The following is a 27,862-nucleotide window of genomic DNA, read 5'->3' on the forward strand; positions in this document are numbered from 1 at the left end:
CTGCCGAGCAATGAGTCATGTCCAGGAACTACTGGTCAATGGTAATGGCCACAGGGCTTGGCCTTTGTGCTAATAGATGCAAAGCTTCCTTGCATACAGTATTCTGGTGACAACTGATTTACGGTGTCCACAAAGAAGCTTCTCTAATTAGTGACCAGAAGCAGCTTGCAGTATCCTGAATGCTCTGGAAGAGGCCTGCTGTGTAAAACTGTCCCCTTAAATGATGGCATTGTCCTCTATTTGTGGTATCATTAACAAGTTAAAATAAAACTATTTTGACAGGTGTTTTTGTTTCATGACTAGGAGTTGATAGCTTTGTGAATTGCAGTATGTTTTTATGAGCACACATAACTCACTGGGATATGCGCTGTAGAGCTGCTTCTTCCATGAGGCGTGGACTGAGGAGGTCTGTGGTTGAAATGCTCCACATGAAGCTGGAGACAAACTTCTCCCGATTGCCATCTGCTTTCAGCCCTCTCTACTGGCAGCTGAGAAGTAATGGCAGAAGCAGCAAGACAATTTATTATAACCTCTTGTCCTAGCTCTTGAAAGAGTGAATAGCTAATAAAATGATCAAAGGTGCTTTGATACGACTCATTCTGGCTTACATGGCTGACTCCTTTTACAACTGCTGAGATGATTCAAAGACTGATCTCTCAGAGGTTCTGCTGAGAGGCTCTTCAGAGGGAAATAGAATCTGAAAACTTTCTCAAATACATTCCAAGTTTAAAAAACAAGGTTTGGAAAAAAATGTTGAGTGGAAAAAAAAATGAATTGCCTTAAAAAAAAAGTTATTTTCTCCTAAAATTGGCTTGCAAATTACCCTAATTATTCATGAGATGATGGCTGAAAAAGACTCATTTTCAAAAATGCATAACTTAGAAACCCCTTCTCTCAATCCTATATTTATGCTCATTGAAGAGGTTATTGCTTACAGACAAAGTAACTTCAATTACTTCTGGAGAATAGTTTTATTTTTCAGGTTCAAAAAACTAGCATTTTAATTTTTAGATTAATACATAACCGTAAGATGCGTTTAGAATATAGGCAAGCCAACATACTGATACTGATTGGTTTATCAACAATTGTAAGTGGTGCCATAGAATATGAATACAATTGAATTGAGCTGCAGCACATGGACATAGCAGTTGAAAATTTTAAGTCTCTGATCCACACTACATTAGAGTAGGGAGTGGCAGGTAATTTGCCACAGTAGTTCATGAACAGTGCTGGGGAGGAGGGTGCCTGGAGTTGGCCAGAGTATCTGGCATGAGTGACCCCAGGGTGAAAGGCAATAGTCAACCATATCAGCTTTTGCTCTCCCTTTGTAACCTTAAGGAAGGTAATTTATTCTCTCTCTCTCTCTCTCCTTGACAATATTTTCCCCACCTTTTATGGTCCTTTATACAGGACAATGAAAGTAATGAGGGAGGTATAGATAGCATTTCTCACATGTATCTCTGGTGTAATCTTTCTCCTGACTTTCAGGCCCTTTTTCCAAGGCCTCTGAGGCAATTCTATAGAAGAATCACAGGAATTCTAAAACCTGCATCTTCAGAACTGAATTCATGATCCTCTCTCCCCTGTAATTGACTCTTTTTTAATTAACTTAATAGTTCAATTAGATACCACTGAATCATCTTGATTCTTTGTTCTCTCTTCCTGGATCCAGTCACTCAATTTTTCTTAAATTCTTCCTCCTGTCTCATACCTACTGTCGCTGACTTGGTTCAAGTCCTTAGTATTTATTTTGTTCATTTGTTGAGCTTTTTGTGGGGGTTTAGGCACTAATATTAATGAACTCACCCCTTTGTTTTATAAATTCTCAGCATCCACAAATGTGGCAGAAACTGTGCTAAGCAATGAGGATATACAGTTGAAAGATACTAGCCCAACCTTATAGATCTGGATAAAAAGAAATATTTAAACAAATGGAAAAAAAAAGGTGTGCTATTAAGTCTAATTGGTAGAAGACAAGCAGTGGGGGTGCAGAATCAGGAAATATTTGGAAATATTTATGCCCGGGTTTATGTTTATGTTAGGATTTTGAAGGATAAGTAGAAGTTAGTCTGGTAAAGATATTCCAAGCAAAGGGAATGGTATGTGCAAGGCATAGGCAGAGAAAAAAATCACACCAAGTTTATACAACTGTGGGTAGTTTTGCAGAGCTGAAGGATAAGGAAATAAAGTGGTAGAAATATTGTAAAAGACATTGAAAGATTTTTAGAATGTGGGATGGTCTTAAGTCTGTGAATGTTTTCCCAGTCCTCCAAAGGTGGTTCCTAATTCCCCAACCCTTGACTGTGAACCAAACTTAATGACTCACTTCTAATGAAACAATGTGGCACAAAGTGATGCTATGTGACTTCTCAGGCTAGGTCATAAAAGGTTGGCTTCAGCATGGTTCTTTCTCTCCTGGATTCCTCACTGCAGAGAAAGCCAGCGCCATGCTGTGAGAACACTCAAGCAGCCTTACAGAGGACCATGTCGTGAGGAACAAAGGTCTCTTTCAATAGCCAGCATCAAGTCGCCAGCTACAGGAGGGAGCCACCTTGGAGGTGGATTTTCCAGCTCCATTCAAGCCGTTAGATGACTGCAGCCCCATATGACAGCTTCACTGCAATCTTGTAAAAGACCTTTAGCCAGAAAAACCCAACTAAGCAATGCCCAAAGTCCTGATGCATAAAAACAATGAGATTAATAAATGTTTTTTATTGTGTTAAGCAACTAAGTTTTGGGATCTTTGTGTGTAACAAGTTGTCTTGGATAACTAAGAAAACAAGAGTGATGTGATTAGACATGTTTCATGAAACTTGTGGCATTATGAACTATAGAGAAATTATTAGAGTGGAGGTAGAATGAAGGCAGTTAAATAAGTGAGGTCTGTCACATGAATTAGGTAGGGATGTGATACGGACCTGAACCAAGGCCTTGGCTTTAGGATTAAAGAGTGAAAAACAGATTTAAGGAGGAAAAAGCAACAAAATTTAATGAATGATCATCTGTGATGGATGAGAGAATAGAAAGCACAGGAGATGGGAAGATCACTTATGATAATGGGGAATAAAGAAGGAGAAGCAAATCGGGTGAGGAAATAAGCTTAGTTTTTACTTTTGAACGTAGTGAGTTTGATGTGCCTGTGGAAAATCAAAATGATGTCTTAGCAGAAGGGTGTGTGTGTGTGTGTGTGTACAAAAACAATCTCTACCCTAGGAAAGGAAAATGGGCTGAAATTAAATCAAAGAGTCGAGAGTGTAATATAAGGTGGCAAATGGTAGAACATTAGATCACTTCAACATTTAACGATTAAAAAAGGATACAGGGAGCAAGGGTGTGAAAGATTCAACGACAAGAACAAAAATTAAAGCGGAGAGAAAACAAAAACCCAAAGGAGAGAGAATCCAAAGAAAAGGTCGACAGTGAGCCAATTGAGATAATGACTAATAGTTGTCTACTCTATTGAGCAACCAGGAAGTTACTGGTAAACTTGACCATGGCAGATTCCACTGGACTGATGGGGTAGAAGCCAGACTGAAATGAGTTGAAAAAATAACCAGACGGGAAACTGCAGAAGCAATCAATGCAGCCTGTGCGCTCCAGCAGCTCACTGAACGGGAGCAGGGGGAGCCTCCCAAATGCACCCTCGGCCTTGGTTCTGCTTTCTCTATTTCTGTTCCATGTTGCTACAAAGTGTGATCTTGTCAACATCCAAATCTGCAGAGGCTCCTGATTAAACGTGGTAAACCGGCCCATATAATTGTCTACCTTCTTTCACAAGATTTCACTTAAGTGTAGAGAAAAACATTTAAGTACAAACCAAAATAACCAGCGACATAGTGGGTGAGAAATATCAACATATTTTTGGAAGAAGGAAAGGCAAAGTAGGAGTGGAAAGAACTTAGAAAGCTCAAGGTGCTGTAGGAGACTAGAATTGTCTGATTTGCTCTTATAGGGCCTCTGAGATTCCCAGAACTTAAGATGAGGCAGAGGAGGTAGTCAAGTACTGAGCTGAAGAAATGTGGATTGATTAAAAGACTGTATATGCACTGGCTAGACTTCTAGATATGTTGCAGTTTATTCTCTGTATAACCAGATCAGTGAGATTCCAAAAGAAAATGCCTTCAGTCCCACAAAATTAAGAAAAGATTTTGAAAACATTAAGCCCTCTGCTATTTCTGCAAATAGAGCCATTTTGCATCATGAGATGAGAAAGTCAAACATGCAAAGACAATACGCAGGGTCAAACAATCTGAAGGAAAATATTCAAACCACCTCCAAGATCAACCCTTATCTCTGTCCATTATTTGAATTAGCATAATGAATGCAATTTTTACTGAATTTTTGTTAAATATAGGAAATACAGATTTTTCATTTTTGTGGGTAGTCTTTCAGAATAAAATTTTAAATCCAACCTTTCTTCCTATTTACCCCCAAATGTCAGTCACCTTTTAAGTTCTCTTCATGTGGTCTTTTCCTGACACCAATGGTTATGGATAAAAATGACCTCCTCACTGTGTATCAAACCTAAAATGTCACTACAGTACTGTTATTTTTCACATGCTTGTGATTTCTGACAGGAAGAAATTCCCCCTTAGTTAGGAATGTGACTTTCTCAGTCTTGCATCTCTAGACTCTAGTACAGTGCTTAGCACTTTAAATGTTTAAAGAAACAGAAGTCAGGAATGCATCTTATTTAGCTATTGGATTAGTTATACCGTTATCTCTCTGCTACGGAACAACCATCCTACCCTTTTTCAACAGTCTTTGCATCGGTGGCCACAGGGCTAAAACCATGCTCAGGACTGAGGTGCAGTGGTGGAGGGGCCCTTCAAGAGATCTCATCTCTCCAAGACCTTGTCCTTAGAAATATAATCCACCTCTTTTCTTCCCTCAACCAGAGTCCACACCCGGAATAGTCACTGGATAAGTCAATGCTCCACTTTTCCCTTTCATCAGGATGGCATCCCATATGTGCAAGGGAGGAAGTGAGTAGGAGCAAGGTTAAGAGTAAGGGAAGTAATGGAGGAAGTATGTATTGCTTCCAAGAGGTGTGTTCAGGAGTTCTAAGAACCACATCACCAGGGAGGGACCTGGATTGCAGAGGGAGTTTTGTTTTTAGTCTCCACAGTGAGAACTGGTGTCTTACCCTTTTAAGTGAGGCTGTAACTCTAAGTTCATTTTTAGTGTTATTAGTGCAGAATTCAGCCCTCACATTGTAGCAATTATAATCAGAATATCCACTTATTTTACAGAAATTATTAGGCAATTATAACACTATTCTACTAATAGAACATTCAGGATCTAAACTCAGAAAATGTCACACTGAAAAAGACCTTTACTTGTACCAGTTTTTAAAACGCTTATTGATTCCCCACAAACTTGTATGCCTTTGACCCAGGAGGCTATTTTAAATATCTTCTAATTCCTGATAACACACCAGTTCCTCTGCTTATGGTTGATTACAGCATGCTCATTATAGAAGGCTGCTAATGTCATTTCCCAGTTCTACCATATCTTATTAGGATCTTTTTCTCCACATACTTATGTTTAAGTGATCACAAGGGGCCTTTGAGAGGCGAGTAGTACAGGTCAGTTCTCAAGATCTGTTATTGTCAGAGCTCCAGGGAAAGGCTGTGGTTCACCAGAACCCCGCTGTCATCACAATCTCAGGGGACATGACCTACACTGAGATCACTAACTTACAGGTGCAGCGAGAGGCACAGACCTGGGCAGGTGCTAATAAAAAACCTGGAGAAGAACAGAGGGAGCATTCTCTGTGCTTCTCAGGAAATGCCACGCATAGGAAGGGAAGCGTTGTCTGTGGAGCGCGTGGGCTTCATCACGGCCCACTAGACAGAGCAAATCAATGCTATTGTTGGGGATGGGCTCAATGAACGCCATTGTAGCTGCTATAATGAGTTCAGCGACAGAGCAGGATCAACTTCCGCCTGGCTTCTATATCCTGGAATGCCCATTGCATCGAGTGGCCCACCTGCCACACCTTTTCCCTTCTCATGCAGAAGTCAGATTCGACTTAAAGTCTCCCAAGCTTACACTGCCTTCTTTTAAACATCATCCAGCTTCTATGTTTCTATTTTTCAATATCCTGAAGTTATATCTACACACAAACATGTGTGAGGGACGGGGGGTTCAGAAAAAAACAGAAAATCTGATTTTTCAAAAGATGCGCTGACTTAATTCAGTTTTCACCTGCTCCCCACCTGCCCCTAATGTGTTTGTGTTCATAAATTAGGCCAGGCTGAGTTTTGACATTTTCCCTACCCACACAGACACATGGGTTTTGCATAGTATATAGGTTTCTTAGGTTGTCAAGAAGACAAATCAGATAAATGTACACTAAGATGATAGTGATAAATCAGATTTTTTCTTCATGTAATATAACTCAAAAGTTTGGAGCATGGAGCAGAAAAATTCATCTTTATATAAGACAATCATTTCTTCTGCACGATATTTAGTAACCCTGCCTGCCTCTCTTCTCCTCATTCCCCCTACCACATACTTCTGCATTGTGATAACCAAAAAGTCCTCCCATGCTCCTCCAAATATTCTCAGGATCTACCACCAGAGATTATCATAACAACAATTACAGTGAAGCACTGAGTGCCTGCTGGATACTAAACACTGTACTGCATACTTCATATTTAATCTGAGATAAACTAATCTCAGGTGGTGGACTTCCAGGCACTTGTTTGGGTGAATATATGCAAGCAGATAAGACTTTCTGATACTACCCAAATCACATAGGAAGGTAAGCTATTCATGCTTCAGGCCAACCCTGGCCAAGACAAAAGTGAGAAAACCTCAGTGAACTTGGACTCAGAGCAGTTATTCTCCATCACTGCCATTTTCTGCTGCAAGGAGGCCTTATCCATGGACCATATGCTATTTCTTAGGGCTTGCTAGAGGACGTGGTACAGCTCCAAAATAGTATAGCTATTTATTTTGTTTGCCATTGCCAAAACTTATAACATGTCTGTCCACTTGATACCCTTGCATTCCCTTCAGTTGCCAATATGGCACTACTGGGCTGCAGAATTTGGAGAATCTGAAGGCCTTCTGTGTCTCTAAGTGGCCTGACCCACACTGGTTCACTAGCAGCCAAACAGAAAAACTCCCACAGAACTATCATTTGACACAAACTCCAGAACGTGGGAGTTAGAATTCAAAGAGCCTTGCAAATTTTGATCTATGGCAGAAAGAGAGCCACATGAGAATGCCTCTGACTTTTAAGCAGTGGCTTCTTGGAAGAGCTTAGAGGCTCTGGAAGCAATGATGAACAATTATACGGACTGAGGAACCTGATTATTGCTGACATTCCTTTTTCATATTAAAGTCCCTGCTAACATTTCATTTAAAAAAAAAAAAGGGGGCTTCCAACGGCTCAGAATACTTTCGAGCTCAATGTTCTCTGCTCTGGTTAGTGTTTAGAAGAAGAGTATTCCTTGCTTAGTTTACTAGATTAGATCTCCAAGTAGGCTCTGTGATAAGCTCTCAAGAATAATGTCTTGATAAGAAAACAGAGAAGGCCTCTCAATTATGTCACTTATTTCCCGGAAATTTTGCAAAAAATCATTTCTACCTGATTTTCTAGGCACACTTAGATGCAATTATGCTGAAATTGTTGGGGATAACTCTTAAAAAGCTATTTGTTTTCATAGACGTCTCCTCTTCCACCATGCATCTGTTCTCTCATCACGCACTACAGAAAGTCTAGGTGCTTTTAGGGTATTGGTGGAAGGTACCCCACATGATAATGGGCATAAATGAGTTCAAGTTCCTGAATTACTCCTTCCAAGGAGCTGCCACTTGGGGTTATTCAAGAAAAAACATTAGCTGCCCCAGGGCTTCCGGCTGCACTTCAGACACAAATCAGAGAATTTTTGCAGTGAAAGAGTATAATCTGAACCTGACCTTCAGTGTAGTATGGAGTGAGCCTGAACTTTCCCAGTGTATGCATGGAAGGAAGATGTTGCAAATGGCTCAAGTTGGTAGTTGACAATTATTTATATTCCATTTGCAAAATATCAGTCATTTCCTACTAGTTAGAGGGAGGAAGGGTCTGTAAGTCGTCTTCCCCACAGTATCACAGCACCAGGTCATGATACGCTGACAGAATCTCAGATGTAGTTCTAACATGCAAACTAACTTTTCTTAGCCAGCAGGCACAAAAAGCAATCACAATTTTGTAAGCTCAGTGAAGTGCCGGCTCTGTCTTTTTAGGCATCCCAATCAATACTTTGTCTGGAAGATGCATTCAGCAAAAATCTAACAGGATATTCCTGTGGGAAAATTCCTGGGTGAGAGGTCACAGTTGAGACGGATTAGAATCCTAATCCAAGGCTGCCTCTCTGAAAGATCTGGACTACTAAGTTTGCTGAATTCTCATAGTGCTTGCCTGACATTTTTGGCCAATCCACATACCTTAAACGCCACTTATTTCATCAATGAAAAAGCTTTTCTAACATCCATTATGCTAATATTAATTCAAGAGAGTCTTTGATGTTCACTGGAGGTAAAGACAGTTGAAGTTCTTGTACCTACCTCTAATGTAAGCCTTTCATTAAGAAAATTTTAGATGTTTGTTAATCTCCCATGGGATTTCTATTCCAGATTCTAGTATGTCAGTTATGAACAATTGCCCCTATAAACTAGTCAAAAATCAAATCACAAATTCCATTCTCAACTACTGAAGAAAAGATGGGTTAGAGACACAGAACCATGAAACAGGATAATGTCACTCCCAAAATAAGTCAAGCAGAGACAGCAGCATTTTATGGTGTATATTTGGGGGTTGCTCCTAAAAAACAAATAGTCCAGGAAGATGGAAGAAGGTATAATACCAAGAACCACCACTAAAAATGCCATGCAAAGAAATATACTCAAAGACACTATAGATAAATCAAAATAGAATTCTAAACAAATTTGAAAGCCTCCTGGATTCTTAACATGCTAGAGAGGAAAACGACTGATTGTATTGGCTCATTGTATTCGCTGATTCATACCAGTTACATGTTTAGTAGTAAAATAGTGAGATGAATTGAGGAAGTTAATTTTTCTCCTGTGAGTTTTACAACATTACTATAAGTGACACCAGGCAGATAGTATACAGAACCATATTACAGAAGCAAAAATTATGTCTTACAGGAGTTCTGTGATTCATAAAATTGGAGATCTGAGATTAGAACCCAAGTCATCTCAAGTAATCTTTCATAAGCACTAAGCGCATGAAAAAAAGATGTTGTTAATTTCATTTTCTACTTAAGTTTCAGTAGCTGCCATTTTTAGTATCTATCTCCAAGTATCGGCATAACCCAATTGCTTCACTTTTCCTCACCACTACTAGAGGTAGTACTTTTGTATCCCTTCTATTACCTAGGGTACATTCACTTCATTTTGTCTATTGTTAAGCATTTGTTCTTGGATATACTGTAAGAAAATACTTCATTCCATTATATCTTTATCTAGAGAAGAATTAATCATTTTCCAAATTATATGAACTCACAAAGTCTGAAACGCAAACCAGGATGCTGTGAATCAAGAAGACTGTCAGAGCTGGAAGACCTTCACCTGTCTACTCAGTCCAGCTCTGTGACTGCCACACAGTCCCTCTTCCCTTATGCTCTCTTGGGGATGGGTATTCTGTCTGAATCACTAGTACCGCATGTAAAGAACAGCATTAAATTTGGAATCAGAAAGCTTTGATAGGAGTAGGCATCTGTTGGTTGTTCTGACCTTGTGTGGTAATTCAAAATATTTCAGTACAAAAAGTAATAACTGGGTACAAATTCATTCTCATGGGAAGTTAATCAGAATTTTGAATTCTCTTTTTGTCGTCATGAGTTTTATTTTCCAACTTTTAAGTTCAGGGGTACATGTGCAGGATGTGCAGGTTTGTTACATAGGTAAACGTGTGCCAAGGGTTGCTGCATAAATCATACCATCACCTAGGTATTGAGCCCAGCATCCATTAGATATTCTTCCTGATGCTCTCCCTTCTCCCACCCCAATCCTCTGACAGGCCCTAGTGTGTGTTGTTCTCCTCCATATGTGCTCTTATCATTCAACTCCCACTTATAAGTGAGAACATGCAGTATTTGGCTTTCTGTTCTGCATTAATTTGCCGAGGATAATGGCTTCCAGCTCCATTGATGTCCCTGCAAAGGACATGATGTCATTCCTTTTTATGCTGGCACAGACTTTTGAATTCTCTAATCAAGACTTTACATTTCACCTTCAGAAGTAGTTACCACAAATATTCTTATCCAAATATAAGAATATAAGAATTCTTTAAATGCATACACTTATTATGATATGGGGATCAATAAAACCCTTTCAAGTATAAAAACAAGAAATTATGATAAATCTCTGAAAAAGGAAGGAAATGACATGTCAAGAGGGAAAAGGAATTATAGAAAACTTTGTACTGATCAAGTTTATTTTTTAATGGCTCCTAATACTATGGTACTGTGTTTAAATTCCATAGGCTACATTTAAAAGACTAATATAACAGGCCCGGCATGGTGGCCCCCGCCTATAATCCCAGCATGTTGGGAGGCCGAGGCAGGTGGATCACCTGAGATCAGGAGCTCGAGACTAGCCTGGCCAACATGGTAAAACCCTATCTCTAATTTAAAGAAATACAAAAAGTAGCCAGGCATGGTGGTGGACATCTGTAATTCCCGCTACTTGGGAGGTTGAGGCAGGAGAATTTCTCGAACCTGGGAGGCAGAGGTTGCAGTGAGCTGAGATAGCTCCATTGCACTCCAGCTACCCACCTGGGGTACTACATTTTTCCCACGGAGTTTTGCAATCCACAGATCAGGAGATTCCCCTGTGATCCTACACCACCAGGGCCTTGGGTCTCAAGCACAAAACTGGGCAGACCCATGACACCTGCTCCCGTCAACGGCTTTTGCAGCAGGCACTGAGCTGCAGGAGTTTTTACATACTCTGGCAGCGCCTGGAACTCCATTGAGGCAGGAGACCCATCCACTCCCATGGAAAGGGGGCAGAAGCCAGGGAGCCAAATGGTCTCGCTCACAGGGTCCCACTCCCACGGAACCTTGCAAGTTAAAACCCACTGGTTTGAAATCCCTGCTGGCCAGCACAGAAGCCTGAAGTCTGCCTAAGACAACTGAGTTCCCAGCAGGAGGGGCAACCGCCATTACTGTGGGTCTAGTTGGTGGTTTTCTCCTGCCAGTGCTAGGGAGACAGGGAGGTTTGGACCGAGCGGTACTCCTCACAGCTCAGAACAGTGGTTGTTGCAGATTGTAGCCAGACTGCTTCTTTAGGTGGGACCCGGATCTATCCCTCCTCGCCAGGCAAGGCCTCCCTGCAGGAATTCCAGCCAGGAGCTTATAGATAATCCCTGGGGCAGAGTACCTCAAGGGAGGGGCAGCCACCATCTCAGGTTCAGAGGACTTAATCTTTCCTGCCTTCTGGCTCTGAGGAGTCCAGCTGATCTGGACGAAGGAGATTTTCCCAGCTCAGTGTACCAGCTCCACGAAGGCACAGTCAGACTTTCTCCTTAAGCGGATCCCTGATCTGATGCCTGACTGGGTGAGATCCCAACAGAGGTTGCCAGACACCTCATACAGGAGAGCTCCAGCTGCATCAGGTCAGTGCCCCTCTGGGATGGAGCTTCTGCAGGAAGGAGCAGGCAGGAATCTGGTGTACAGGCGTCTCCACTGGCAATACCCAGGTGAACAGGGTCTGTGAAGTGGACCCCCAGCAAACTCCAGCAGGCCTGCAGAAGAGGGGCCTGTTTTAGAAGAAAAACAGCAACATCAACAAGACAGACCCCACAAAACCCCCATCCAAAGGTCAACAGCTTCAAAGATCAAAGGTAGATGAACCCACGAAGATGAGAAAAACCTAGCACAAAAATACTGAATATTCCAAAAGCCAGAATGCCTCTTGTTCTCCAAATGATTGCAACACTTCAGCAGCAAGCACACAGAATGGGGCTGCAGCTGAGATGGATGAACTGACAGAAGTAGGTTTCAGAAAGTGGATAACATTTCATTGAGCTAAAGGATTATGTTCTATAACCTAACGCAAAGAAGCTAAGAACCATACAAGATTACAGGAGCTGTTAACTAGAATAAACAGTTTAGAGAGGAACATAAATGACCTGATGGAGCTGAAAAACACTGCACAAGAACTTCATGATGCAAACACAAGTATTAATAGCTCAATCAATCAAGCAGGAGAGAGAATATCAGAGCTTGAAGACTATGTTGCTGAAATAGGGGAGGCAGACAAGATTAGAGAAAAAAAGAATGAAAAGGAATAAAGCAAACCTCTGAGAACTATGGGACTATGTAAAAAGACTGAACCTGTAACTGATTGGAGTACCTGAAAGAGACAGGGAGAATTGAACCAAGTTGGGAAAACTCTTCAAGATATCATCCAGGAGAACTTCCCCAACACAGCAAGACAGATCAATATTCAGATTCAGGAAGTCCAGAGAGCCCAGTAAGATATCTATGAGAAGATCTACCCCAACACACAATCATCAGATTCTCCAAGGTCGAAATGAAGGAAGAAATACTAAGGGCAGTCAGAAGGAAAGGCCAGGTCACCTACGAAGGGAAGCCCATTAGACTAACAGACCTCTCAGCAGAAACCCTATAAGCCAGAAGAGATTGGAGGTCAATATTCAATATTTTTAAAGAAAAGAATTTCCAACCAAGAATTTCACATCCAGCCAAACTGCAGAATGTGAGAAAACATTTGTAATCTATCCATCTGACAAAGGTCTAATATCCAGAGTCTACAAGGAACTTAAATTTACTGGGGAAAAAAATCCCATTAAAAAGTGGGCAAAGGATATGAACAGACACTTCTCAAAAGACATTTATGTGGCCAAGAAATATGACAAAAAGCTCAACATCACTGATCATTAGAGAAATGCAAATCAAAACCACAATGAGATACCGTCTCATGCTAGTGAGAATGGTGGTGATTTTTTAAAAGTCAAGAAACAGATGCTGGTGAGACCATGGAGAAACAGGAATGCTTTCACACTGTTGGTGGGAATGTAAATTAGTTCAACCATTGGGGAAGACAGTGTGGTGATTCCTCAAAAATTTAGAGCCGGAAATACCATTTGACCGAGGAATCCCATTACTGGGTATATACCCAAAGGAACATAAATCATTCTATTATAAAGATACATACATGAGTATGTTCATTGCAGCATTCATTGCAGCACTATTCACAAGAGCAAAGACATGGAATCAACCCAAATGCCTATCAATTATAGACTGGATGAAGAAAGTGTGGTACTTGTACACAATACTATGCAGCCAAAAAAGAAATGAGATTATGTCCTTTGCAGGCACATGGATGAAGCTGGAAGCCATTATCCTCAGTAAACTAATGCAGGAACAGTAAACCAGACACCACATGTTCTCACTTACAAGTGGGAGTTGAACAACAGGAACACATGAGCAGAGGGAGGGGAACAACACACACTGGGGCCTAACTCGGGGAGGGTGGGGTACAGGAGGGCATTAGGGAAAACAGCTAATGGATGCTGGGCTTAATCCTAGGCTGACAGATTCAGCAAACCACCATGGTACATGTTTACCCATGTAATAAACCTGCACATCCTGCACTTGTATCCTGGAACTTAAAAAAATAAAAAAGACTGATGTAACAGGTTTACATTTAAATGCCCATATCTGCAAAATCCCAGAAATTAGGTACTTGATAAATTGGTAAACCTTGCAAAGTGAGAAATCTTGACTATGATCTCTAAGGTGCTTTCCAGCTCTGTCTTGGTAATATGTTTAATATTAATTCCATTCTGTTTTCTCAACACTGGAAAAAAATAGCAGAATACATAACTATGTATTCAATACATTTTATTAAGAACACACTATGTCCCATGCATTTTTCTAAACACTAAAAATGTATTAATGTTCAAAGCTGAAGAAATATCCCACCCTCATGGAGCTTATGTTTTAGTGGGAGAAAATACAGAAATACATACAATATGTAATATATAAGATAGTGATAAATTCTATCAAGAAAAGGAAAGCAGGAAAGGGATGGAGAATCTATGGGGTAGAAGCAATTTTTAATTTCATTGAAGTTCTGAGAAAGTAACATTTGGACCACGTGTATAGCCATAGGCATTATGGGATGATCCGGAAGTCCTCACCTTCTTGGGGACTGACATAAATCGGTAAACATAAAAGTGAGAGTTTAGAGACTGTTCACAAGATTATGGTGGTGAACCTGTGAGCAGGGGCTGATTTAAATGAGAAGCTAAAGAAGCTTCGGTTTCAAAGACCCTCATTTGCATGGGTCCTTATGAGGACCCCAGGAGAAGCTATAGCAGTAAATTTGCCTGGTATTTTGTGATCTTTTACTTGAAAAGAGCACTCCAAAATGTATAAAACTCAGTCCCACAGAATTTGGATCCTCTCTGGCTGTAAATGTCGCACAGGGAGAGAGGTGATGGTGCGGCTCATGCCAGAAGCACACAGAATTCGAGGGACTCCCACTGAACCTGATAGTTATGCAGCTAGTGGTGGATTGCATTATTGTTGTCTACACTTTCCTTCTGCCTTCATCTACCACCTTAGTAGTAAGACTTTGCAGTTTGCCCTACAAGAGGCAGGGCCTATTTCCTTGCCTAGCCGATACTGGATTTAGCCAGGAAGTTTGCTTTGGCCAATTGAATGTTCTGAATGGGATGAAAGCAGCCCATTTAAAACATATCTATAAGGCTTGGGGTTGTCCTTTTGTGCTCTTTCCTTTTGTCATAAGAATACGTCCAGATAACCTTCTAGTTTCAGAATGAGTAAAACATGGAATGTACCTGAACTCAGCATAAGCCTGAAGCCAAGGCCAGCCAAATCCAGTCTAGACAAGGTGGACCTCAGCCAACCTGCAAACAAGCGAGAAATAGACGCTTATTTTTTAAATGCTAACTGGGATTTTGTAGCAAGACTAAATTTCTGCTCAGAAATAACGTACAGGACTTCACTGAAATTTTATTGATTTGCATAAGTTACATAGCTCCACCTGAACAGGACAGGAATGTGTAATCCTCCTGCAGGAGGCAACACAACCGAGAAAGGTCCCCTAGGACAACTTTCACTTCGGGAAGAGGCAGCAAATAATCTGAAAAATAATAAAATCTACCATAACAATCTACCTTGGACATATGAATACATATTATGTAGTGAATTGTCTCCATCCCCTGCCCCTATCTTTTAATTTTTTTTTTCCCTGATTGGCTTGAATTATGCTGCAACTCGATCTTCAAACCAAAGGGTGTAGTGCGCATTCATGTGAACATGCACATTATCACACATTCCCCTGGTGGGATGTGTCCACATCACTCTTCAGAGGACAAGCAATGATATAGAGCTTATAATTTTTCCCTGATAATAATATCAACACCGCTCTGCTCTCTAAGCATCACATTTCCCATGGAAAATAAATTAGAAATCATTAATTTTCCACATCAAAATGACTGTAGAGTGGTGCCATGATGCTATAGAGACCTCATTTTCACCTGGTGCTTTGCAACAGTGAATCCTAAATGTTTGGATGTCAAAATTGATCCTGCTAGACCTAAATTCCACCGAGCCTCCAACTCACGCCACAAAAACTGAGTTTTACGTTTCACCCTAGTATGGAAGAAAAATTATATCATTTCTTTCTTCTGTAATTAATATCTAAAGAACCAGTTAGTCAAAACAGTACATCTTTTCTTTTTCCTTTTTTTTCCCCCGAGAATGTGAACTTTATTGTTGTGCGGTTCTTTTTTGGTATTAGTATTTTTTACAGAAGCCAAGATGGTCACTTTCTGTGAAGGAGATACTGGAGGATAATGCAACCATCTAGCTGCTTGAGCAAGAGACCTGGGCATCTACAAGAACCGTCTATTCATTCTACTTTCCCTATTTTCTTGCTTCTGCCATTGCCTTCGAGCTCAGGTCCTGGGAATCATTTGCTATATTTAGCCTTCTAGGAGCCTTTCCACTCCTAATCTCTTCCCTCTCTAACCCCCTATAACAGCCAGTGATACTAGAGCTCCTCCTAAGTTTTCTTTTGGTAACTGACCTAAGAAAGTTTCGGATATGTTGTAATCAGACAGAGAAAAGAGATTTGATACAGTGAAATGACCCCAAAAATATGTAAACTATATCCTATAATTTCACATTTTTGACACCTTGTATCCTTTGTGGGCAGAAAAAGTCAAAAGCTACATAGAATCTGTGTTGGACCTTTTTCTAATCATTGAAACTTAGGGGAGAAAAAGATCATCCACATTTTGGATGAGAGTAGAATGACAGGAAAGGAGGAGAACTCAAAGTACTTGAGATCCTGAATTAAGCACTTCTGAAAAAGAAATCCCTGGTTCACTTAAACGCATTAAGACTAGCCCGCCCAGAGCAGGAGTGGAGGGGGAATTCTCCAGCCTAACAGGCTGTGAACTTGAGGTGCAGCATTAGCTTTTCCTGGGTTTTCAGCCTGCTGGTCCACCCTGCATTGGACTTGCCAGCCTCCAGTATAGTGTGAGCCAATTCCTTCAAATAAATCTTTCTCTCTACACACACACCCTATTGGTTCAATTTCTCTGAAGAGCCCTGACTAATACAAGGGCTATACCATTTGGCATTCCCAACAATCACGTATGAGAGTGCCTGCTTTCCCAAAGCCCTGTTGATAGCGTATCAACAGTGTTGAAGTTTTGCCAAACTGATAGGTAATAAATGGTATATTAGTGTACATTTAATTTGCATTTCTTATGAAATAGAGCTTCATGTTTCAAGATCATTTGTATATATCTCTTACAATGAAATGTCTTTTGAAAAGGTTTTTATAATGAAATACATTTCTTCCTATGGACCAGGCTAAATCACACTTAGAAACAGACTGGGTTCTGATGATACATATAATCTGGGTTCTGCTGATAAATATAATCTGTTATTTCTGATAAGATCAATTCCTTTATGGAATGCAGGGTGTACACACTCATTTTTATATACTTTTTTTATTAAGCAAAATTTGATTAGCAACAGTGTATACAGGGAAATTCAGTTTCCTAAATTCCTAAAAAAAAAAGAATGCACTGCTTTGACTAACTGGCTCTTTGTATTTTAATTACAGAAGAAAAATTATAGAATTTCTTCCATATACATTTCGTTGATAAAATGTGTCCTGATGAGAATCCAGGTTTTACAATGGAATTGTAAAAAACCTAGGAGAGAAGAGATGCTTTGTTAGGGCACATAGACTCCTGAGCTGACATTTTTTATTAACCAGGGTAGTCCTCACTTTCTCTTCTTACTCCCTTATCCCCCAGGTTCTCCAAAGTTTTCTGTGTGTTGGTTGAATAAAGACAAGTCTCTGCCTTTATTTTTCCTGTTGCTAAACACTTTCATTTTAACACAAGCAAGCATAAATAACTGCTCAAAAGGTGCAAAGTGAATGCATTTCAAGTTAAATCTTCCTCCAAAGTGCTAACTCCCAAGAAAACTGAACTGTAACAGGAACTTTAATATCCTGTGTCCACTGCTCGCCCCTAAATGATATTCCATTTTCCCAAACTTGCCAGCGGAAAAAGTGTTTAATGCAAATAGAGGTTAAAGTAATCAGCAAGTAGCGAGCTAGCAGTTCCCCCACACGCGACAGTTTTGCAAACTGGCAGCTTCTGAGATGACTACACCTTCCCAACATGTTCAATTTTATTTAGGTTTGGAATAAGTTGTATTTATCTTGAAACTTAAGTTTATTGAGCCAGTGTTTTTTGAGAAGTTGCTAGTTTTTCTCCAGTATTCTCTTTCAAATGTTATAATGGATGCATGCGATGAATGCAAACGTCGTTTTGCATAAGGAAGGTGTAGTTTCAACACAAATTCCTAAAAGGTGGACTTCTGGATCAGTAAGAATAACTTTTTTTAAAATCAAAATCTCCTTTTGAGAAAATGAAGCATAAAAACTGCTTGCCAAAGTCCCCACCACACCCTATCACTAAACATGGTTCACTTCTGTCATTGTTATTATTCATCTGGCATCAGTAGACTTCTGAGTTTACTGACATTGCTGCAAAGAGCTAGGTACCCTCTGTTATGCTCATGCTTCTTAGCTCCATTCATGGAAACATCCGTCTGTGCTTGGAATATTTCAAGCTCTTCCAGACCTCTAAGCCTCTATTGTGTTCTCTCTGCTTGGAATAAGCCCCCACCCAGCCTTCCCCCACAAGGAGAATCCATGCGCCTTCTGTAATTCAATGTCAATTTGTTTGTGGTATGTGGCAAAGTTGCCTGCTCCCTCCTCTGGAATCACACCGTAGTTGAAGGCATCTTTGTCATACATAGTTCTCCCCATTCTATATTATGATTCTGACTATGCCTCTCCACCCCCCTTGACTGAGGGGTCCTCAAGGGCAATTGTGAGGATCTAAATGTCTCTGGATCCCCCATCACCTGTCTGGCACATGGTTAGATGTGGTACATGTTTGTTCTGTGAATGTGCAATGAATAGCCTCTGGGTCTTGAAACAATGTAGCACCAAGTAGAGAGAACAATATTACTATTTGAAAACTGCATCCCAAACTGGGCCCTCCCACTTACATAACCTCTTTAGCCTATGTCTTCATTTGTAATAACGGTTAGCAACACCTACCTTAGAGTTATTGTGAGAATCAAATGAGATTATTTAAATCAAGTGCCTATCATCACAGCCAGAAGCTCTTAGCACATGCAGATTGCTCGTAATTGGTTTGGACTAGTTTGTCTGAATTTGAATATATGAAAATAAGTGCATACACAGAGAAATAACTTATTCCAAATTGTCCATTTCACCTGTCCATCTTAACCATGTAAAGTGAACTAAATTATTATTTATAATTTCCCACGTGCAACAGAGCCGCAGCACAAGAGGGTGGGCAATGAGCAAACGCCAGCCAGAAAAGTTTTACTCATAAAACGTGGCCCTAAAAATTGGCCCAGAAGAACCAAAGCTCATCGACAATAATGGACATTCTCATTTTTTCTATTCCTTGGAATTTTCTCTTACCTGTTTTTCATTTCTAAAAACTATGAAAAGCAAAGATTTTTTTCCCTCTCTTCTCTCAAGCCAGTTGCTGGCAGTTACACTAAACTAAGGAAGACGGGGTTCAAGTTTACTCAACTTTAAAATTCTGATAATCTCATTTCAGAGACTGGATTGTGTCTGACAGATATATTTTTATCCACCTCAGATAGTATATACCATTTACATGAACCCTTTAACAGAATGGCTAATATCATAAAATGAGAAATGAACAAGGAGAGAAAAGGGAAACTCTTGAAGCTCATGAATCACTTTTTCAAGAGAACAAGATTCAGACTTGGTTGCTTTTTGAAGATATTAAACAGGACCCCTGATTTCATCAGAACTGTGCTCTGAAGGATATTCCGAACTAGAAAGCTACATAGGAAGCAAACATGACAAATTGTCATTCCCCTTGTCACTCAGAAGAACCATCTGCTTCTGAGTTAAAGCCATTTTCTATTAAATTCACCAGCATGCTAATTAAGGAATGACTGGAGGACAGCGAAGCTGCCAGATGCTATGAAGATATATCACTGTCTTTTTATATGGTTAGGCAAACGTTTAATTAAACCTGCAGCTGCTGTGTCTGGGTCGATCCACCAACACAGCTAAATCTCCTTTACCTGAGAAAATCATTTCGCATTAGTGTCTTTCAAAACGTAGAACTTAAAACAGACTTTGCTGAAATATGTAATGTCTTTGTACATGATTTAATTATATGCATCAGTAATTACATCAGAGCAACTTGAACCCGACTTTCCTTGGGGTTCTTGTTGTCTCCTGATAACTAATCAAATGTCCTCTCATTGAAGACATTGGAGGAGAAGAATTACAGAGCGTCTAAGTGTAGGTGCTTAGCCTGTTTCTATTACATTTTACTCAGGCATATGAGTTTGAGTGCATTTGAAAGATCTCTTTTCGAAGAAAATTAGACAAGACCTAGAGGAGATGGAAATGAAATGCAGCATCAAGGTCTGCTTATCTTGAAACTCTGCTAATGATCAACACACTCGCCACCAGTACTGTGGACCTGTGCCGATTGTTTAATAGCCATTTTCTTTTGTAATAGAGTTTTGTTTGAATTTTGGATGTATGCACATTCTTCTACTTTTTAAATAGAATAGTATTTTGTTCAGCAGTGGATTTTACCTGGAAAACATACTGTATATATCCACAAATTCAAAAACAAATAATAGATGCTAGCTTCAGATTAAAATGGAGACAGCTGTCTTGAGGATCTTGAAGACTAGATACATAGTCCTCATTGGTAGGTTTTTAGGCTAATGTCTTAAGCATCAGATGCAGTGCAAAGGAGGGGAAAAAAGGTCATGTAAAAGCCCTAGGTTGGCTGAGAGTTGAGCCTCAGCTGCAGATTTCCCTGCTCTTCCTCAGGAAAAAAAAGGCCTCCCTGGTGGCATCCAGCTTCACCTCCCTGCTTGGCTGGTCCTTAAAATGCTGTGACAGCAAAGCTGCTAAGACAGTCTGCCTGAAGGATAGGGCAAAATGTGGCAGTATATGTAAGAGAAGCACCACCTGCCTGGATTGTGCCACGAATTTATCCCAAGGAGTTTGTGATTCTATTAGCTCCCCCTTTCTGGAATGCTTGGTGCACTAGCGACTCCTTGTCAAGCACGACTTAGCCAGCAGTTTCTTCAGACTTTCCACACCAAGGATGTTTCCTTCTGTTAGGTACATGGATGTGCTTTGGTCAAGAATAGGCTGAGGCAGACATCCAGGCCAGCGTGACTCAGGGAGTTTAGAGTGCAGGCGCACAACTCCACTTGTTATATAACCTGTTTGTAGAAGCTCATACTTGGCTCAAAGCCACCATTGTCTGCAAAAGGTATAACTGCCCTGCTGCCGCTGTACATACAAGCTCTTGCAGACGGACAGTGAAGAACTAGGAACTAGCCGCGTGCCAGGGAGTGCAGCTGTAAGTATGGGAGCGGCAGGAGCCTCAGAGCCGGAGCAGGCAGCCGAAACAAAGGTGGACAGCGTAAGAGCCACAGAATAAAACCGTATTTCACCTGCCTATGCCCCCTCCACCGCCAGTGTTCTTTCAACTATCTGCCACCCATCTACCCACTCCCCCTTGGAACTCAGCATGAGCTGGAACCCAACACTTCCTGTGACAGCTTCCCAGAAGAGCTGGGGAGAGATGGCACAGTCAACACCTGTGGGATCAGCTTTATGATGTATAGCTGCTGGAACAACACGTTGACCCTGTGGCTTTCTTTCTTGCTGAGAAGAGGAAAGTTCTCCTGGGGAAAACTTGGTGATATTTTCAGTTCTATGCCGTCTTTTATCATTTTGGAAATGGGATAGCTTGCTACCTAGCCTACTACCCCTAGAATAATGTCTTCCCCCTTCCCTTAATAAAAGGGCTTCTAAATGCAGTAGTTATAGCTGCCCAGGAGAACAGTAGAGGGGGGACGCGGGAAGCAACAAAGAGTGACTAGTTAAGAGTTGAGCACTGTTTTGTGAGCCTGCACTCCCTGGTGAGTTTCGATACATTTCATTATGAAGTTGTACAATCCAAATTAGAATTTTTTTCTGGGTTTGTTTTTTCTATTTTCATTTTTAAGGAGAACATTCACCATCCTGTAATCACACCACAGCTATGTTTTGACAGCATGGGACACAGCCACTAACTTTCTGTCCTCTGATTATTTAGGAATAAACAGTGCAGAAATGAAGAAAGCAAGACACACTGAATGGAGTGGGATTCCTTGGAAGCAAGTCTATGGGGAAGTGTTAGACAATCACTTCCTACTTGGTCTGTTTTAAATTAGTCCTCCGAGTGTCCTCATTTCTATATTTTAAGTCGACTCCCCAAATTTAAGAAGATCAGACAATCAAGGAGGTTGCAACCTGAGTCAGGCCTTTCTGATTTCAAACTTAATTGTCTGCAATCTTGCCATTGGCAACAGTCCAAGAAAACATGTGTTGTGAATGCAGCTGCCCAGTGTGCTCTGCCACAGACACATGCTAGACTTGAAGATATTAAACCACAAGCTCTAAATACAAGTATACCAGCTGTTTTTCCATCAGGATCAACTTACCCAGGTAAATTCTCTCGGGAGAGAAATTGGCAAGTGTAGGAAATATTCTTAAGAGGAATTCCCTGTTTTTTCTGAAATTACACAAAGTAAATAGTTTTGGATTTTGAAAACAATCATTGCAAAAATTAAATGTCTGGGGTAAGATAAACGAAGAGCTATTTATAATTGTGTCAATAAAAAGGGAAACAATTAGCTATCAATGTTAATAGTTGGTTACAAGAAAGTAATCAAGAGTATATTATAACAATATTTTCTTTTAATTTATAAGCATGGCATTTATATACCCCTGCTCAAGAGGAAATGAACTTTGGGTGGATTTTCCAGTGGTGGGGTTATATTCTGTTCCACTTTTCTGAGATGACTAGTTGTGGCTAAGGATGGGATTTATGACTTTGTAATATAACAGGCTGTTTGATCTTGGCCTTATTGGTGCCACCTCCCAATCAGTTGAAGTGTACAGTCAAGACAAAGCAATTTGTAGGGAAAATATGTATGTTTTCAGGGAGGGTCTCAACTATAGCTCTCAATAATAGCCATTCAGATGGGATTCATTAGTTAATTGATTCTCATGATCATCTAATCCCAGTCACCTCTCCAATGGCCCCATCTCGGAATACCATCAAATTGGGGGTTTAGACTTCAATATATGAATTATGGGACACCCAAATTAATCCATAGCAGATAAGAAATATTTATTTGTAAGTACCACCCCAGGTATTTGTCTTCATTTAGCAATTTTTCTTTTTAAACACTACAATGGGCATACAAAAATGCAAGAACGATTAAGGCACACATTTCCTAACCTTGAGTAGCTCATAACTCAGTGAGGAAGATAGACACAGAAATCAAAAATTGCAATAAGGTGTGATTATTAAGTTTGTAAGAGGAAATGTGTCAAGGCTTTATTACAGTTCAGTAGGTTACTTCATCAGCCGTCTCAATTTACTGAGCATCAACTACATACCAGGCAATACACACTTGGCACTCAGAATATAAAGATCAATAGGAAGAGTACTAGCTTAGTTCAAAGGATCCAGGGAAGATTTTCTAAAGAAAATGGTATGTGCTTACCTGAAGTGAGGAAAAGTAAGCCAGGTTGGTGAGAGGGGAGTCGGCATCCCTAGCAATGAGAGAAAAGTGTGCATACACACAGTGGTATGAAGTACTAGCAGAGAACTAGACAGTGTGGCTGGAACATAAGGTGTGAGATTGGCATGGGTCAGGGAGGTGGGGATGGGAGAGAGGCGATAAGAAGTGGCCCGATTCTGGATATATTCTGAAGCTAGAGCTATTCATTACAGTATGTGAGAGGTGTCAAGCTGACTCATTTTTATTCAAGAAACTGGAAGAATAGATGTATCATTTACAAACAGACTGGTGGAAGGAGTGGACGTGTGGGAAGACGCTGGTTCAGAATCAGGAGTTTGGCGACTGGAGATTCATTTGCTTCACAAGTTTTGTTTTAAGTGGGCTTCCAATTGAAAGAGAACAAAGGCTTAAGAGTGCTGCAGGAGGTAGAACTGATGGAATTTGTGGACTAATTAGATCTAGGCAGTGAAGAAAGACTGGAGTCTTAGATGACTGACTGGATCACGAGGTAGGCAGTGGGACCATTCACTGTGACGGGCATTACAGGCAGGAAAGGGAAGTTACAGTGGGGTGATAACAAGCTCCGTTTTTTCACGTTAAAGGCCTGTGATACACAAGTGGAAATGCCATCAGGGTCTCTGGAGCTAGGGAGGGAAAAGTGCTAGTGGTGGAAACAAGCCATAGGGTAAATGAGAAAGCATATAAAAGGTGAGATACAATGCAAAGAAGCAATATAAAGACAGAACTTTATTTAACAATATTTAAGGAAAAGAGCCCAAAGAACATCTATCCTGATCTAGTTCAAACTTCCCTGTTGGAGAAAAATACGTGTGATCTGTACAGAAGAGCCATTAGAGGTTTACGGACTAAGTCAAATTTTCATAATCATGGTAAGATAAAGAACTGTTTCAAAGATCAAAAGCAAGACCAATTAAATTCATTCTTCTATACTTTATACTCAAATCTGGGCTATCCATAATTTGAGAAAAATTTTTATTAAAATATAGTATGCCTACAGAAAAATGCACGTATAAGTACAATTAGATTTTTTTTCCTAGACTGAGCACACTCATTTAACCGAACCAAGAAGAAGAAATAGTACATCACCAACACCTCAGATGATGTATTTATCAATTTGAATGTCATGGACATTTTGAATGTCATGGACATTTGAGTAGCTTCTAAGTTTGGGACTACAAAGGGCTACTAGAAATATCCTAGAACTTAGCTTTTGGTAAATATATATATAGCAGTGGACTAGTTGGATCACAGTATTTCCTGTGTTTAGCTTGAAGTTTTTCAAAGTGGCAGTCCCAGCTTACACTTACGCAGAAGTGTGTGAGTTCTAGTTGGACCAAAAGTTTTCAAACAGAGGGAAAACTGTTGCAAAGGAGCTTTTCAGTGAGAGGAAAATGCTCAACTCTCAAAACTGATTATTTTTTCATTTTAATTTTCTGTGGGTGAAAAGACTAGTGATAGAAATAGGAATTACTCTAATACTACATATATGCATTTTACTTAATCACTAGTAAGCCACAGGCCCCTGCCTCTCAACTTAAAGCAGACTTTCTCAAAGTCAAACTCAAATACTACTACTGTCCATAGAGCTCTTTCCTTACCCTCTCAGCTACAAGTGATGTCACTTACTAAGACGTTTTTTCACTTTATGCTATTAATGTCACAACTTGTATTTTGGTCACATTGTGTGTCTTATCTCTTCTGATTAATGGCTTGAAGGTAAGGACTGTATATATATATATATATGTCACTATTCCATCTAGGCTTTTTCCCTTTACCCATAGACAGTTTTTCATATACTTGTTCACAGAATAATTTTCACATTTATTGTGAAGAGTCCCACTCATTTGTTTCCAGTACCACAATGTGTTAGTATCCCTTGGCTTTAGGAAACAAATGACTAAAAAAAGACTTGATTTCAGAAAATTAAACATTGAAGCTCATCTCTAACTTACGCCAGGGAGCAGGGAGTGGGAAGGAATTTGGAAGAGAGGCAGAAAGTCAAGCAATTTTTACTGTTCAAAGGAATGTGCAATATGTTCTCTTGGAGCTCTGGGGATTTAAATATCAGGGGGATTGTTGGCAGCTTGGGTTTGCATATGCAGCACTGTTTGGGAATGCTCATATGGTGTGTGATTGTGCTGTGCCTAGAACTGACAGCGCCATCTGTTCCTTGCTTTATTAAGCAATGGGAATTAGCCTGCCCTCTCCAAATGAGCACATGTGTGAGTACACACACACACACACACACACACGCATAGCCCCGACCCCCACCCCAGCCTGAACAGAATACTTGATCAACTCTCCATTTCAAGCTTTAATCTCAGCAGGCAATTCAGATGAGTCAGGTATCAGTACGGCCATAGTGAGATCCTACTCTTTCATGGAGAACTGTGAGGTCCAAGTGACAAGGAAACCAGTAATCATCACATGCAAAGCTATTCAGCATGGAGGATCAGTTATGACAGATGGTACCAGTCAAAAAAATAGCTCTATGGAAAAAAGCATGCTGACAGGGTACGAGTGTATAAGTCAAACATGGGCAATGTAATAAAATAGCAGTAAGAGATAACAAGTTTGAGAAATGTTCACAAGAACTGTTTTCTTAAGTGCACCTGTATATCTGTCCTCTATTCATCATTTGGAAACAATAGTCATTTCCTAATATCAATAAAATAGATCTCAACATCCGTAGATGTAGCTGTGTTGAAGGAAATCATGTGCCCTGAACAGAAAGGGAGAAGCTATGTGATCAGTGTGCTATAAATGTAGAGAACATATGCCCAGGACTTTCCTGTAATTGTTTTAAGAATAAAATTACATAAAATTGAGACAAAGGACAATGATTGACTAAAGGTATGAGAAATTTTTACACAATTGTTTTCACATGAAAGTTCACAAATCAAGAAAAGTTTAGAAAACAAGTATCACAATGAAGGCCTTTAGAAAGTATGTCGGTGGCAATGTACGCAGGTGGGTAAAGCAATAACCATTTTCAGCAAGTTATTCGAGTTAATCTGAAAAAAAAGTCCCCATTACAAAATGCAGGAAATGCTGGATAAAAAACAAGCATTCTATTAAGTGTATTAACTGAGTTTGTAAGACAGTAAGAAGTAATATGGGTCTGAAATGGAAAGGAAACTGAAATCTTCCTGGTAAGCCTCTAAGCTGACCCTGTGGAAGGCATTTATTTTAGGTCAAGTGGGAGAGTGCATGTTAGTTTAGGTAACCTAAGAACTTCAGTTTTATACCCATAGAAGACTAGGTCTTGGGTAGCCTGATGTAAAAGTTCAAGTCCAAATGGGGCATTTGCATAGTCTCAAAGTGTCTCCCCTTCAAATATGTAGCAATTACAAACGGAAAAATAGTTAACATTAGAGTGGAGCAACTTCGCAGACATCTAAGCCAAGGTATGATTAACATTGTGAGTAATATAGACACTTGACACGTACCCCTAATAGGATGTATTAAGGGCCCATAACTTTTCTAGTATCCTTACCATTGGTGCATAAATTCAGCATAATCATGAGAAAACGGTAAACCCAAATTGAGGAACATTCTACAAAATAACTGAGCAGAACTCTAGGTGAGTGTGAAGGTTATGAAAGACAAGGAAAGAAGGAGGACCTGTCCCAGAGGCCTAAGGAATCATGATAACCAAACCTAATGTGACATCTTGGGTTGGATCCTAGAACAAAAAAAAAAGACAGTTGAAAACCCGGTGAAATCTAAGTGATCTTAGTTTATTAACTTTAAAAAGCTAATAGTGTTATAACAAGATACACTTCATTTTGATCAATGTATTGTGGCTAGGTAAGATGTTAACACTGTACACAGTTATAAAAGATACGAACATAATGGAAGGATGTAAGGTAACTATAGTTTCTGCAATTCTTTAAAATTTGTCAAAAAAATTAACTGTTTTAAAAAACGGGTACCAGTGACCTCATTGTGGCTATAAAGGGGATCAAGAATGAAATAAAAAGTCATTAAATCATGACTAGAAAATTAAATTCAACTCTAAAGAAAACTGCCAACTCATTATAAACAGGATGTGTGGGCACCATGCCCATTCACTCCTTCCCACCTGAAGTCACCCAGTGACAAGCCACTGCTAATGGCAATGTAAACCCCAAAAAGAAGCTGTCAGAAGCAGGGGGCTTCAATGTCCCAGGTGGCTTTGAATTTTCCTGGAGGCAGCTCCTACCTCTTAACTGTGGGCTGAGCGTTGTGACTTCACAGAAACCATAAAAGTAACAAGGCATTCAACAAGCCTCAGACTGAAGAGACTGGAAAAGTGAGAATGTGGGAACATGTGATTTGAATGAATCAATCCCAACTAATGATACATGCAATCACTGTAAATCAGTTACTCCAGGTTTTATATTCTTTCATGTCCCCAACAATTTCTTACATTCTGAAAAGTTTGAGGGTGGGTGTGGTAGATCACGCCTGTAATCTCAGCAATTTGGGAGGCCGAGGTGAAATTCACTTAAAGCCAGGAGTTTGAGATCAGCCTGGGAAACAAAGCAAGACATCATCCATGAAAAAAAAAACCTTTTAAATTAGCCTAGTGCAGTGGTATGTGCCTGTAGTCCCAGCTCCTT

Source organism: Colobus angolensis, unplaced genomic scaffold (genome assembly GCF_000951035.1).
Source record: "Colobus angolensis palliatus isolate OR3802 unplaced genomic scaffold, Cang.pa_1.0 Scaffold214, whole genome shotgun sequence".
Classification (NCBI taxonomy): domain Eukaryota; kingdom Metazoa; phylum Chordata; class Mammalia; order Primates; family Cercopithecidae; genus Colobus; species Colobus angolensis.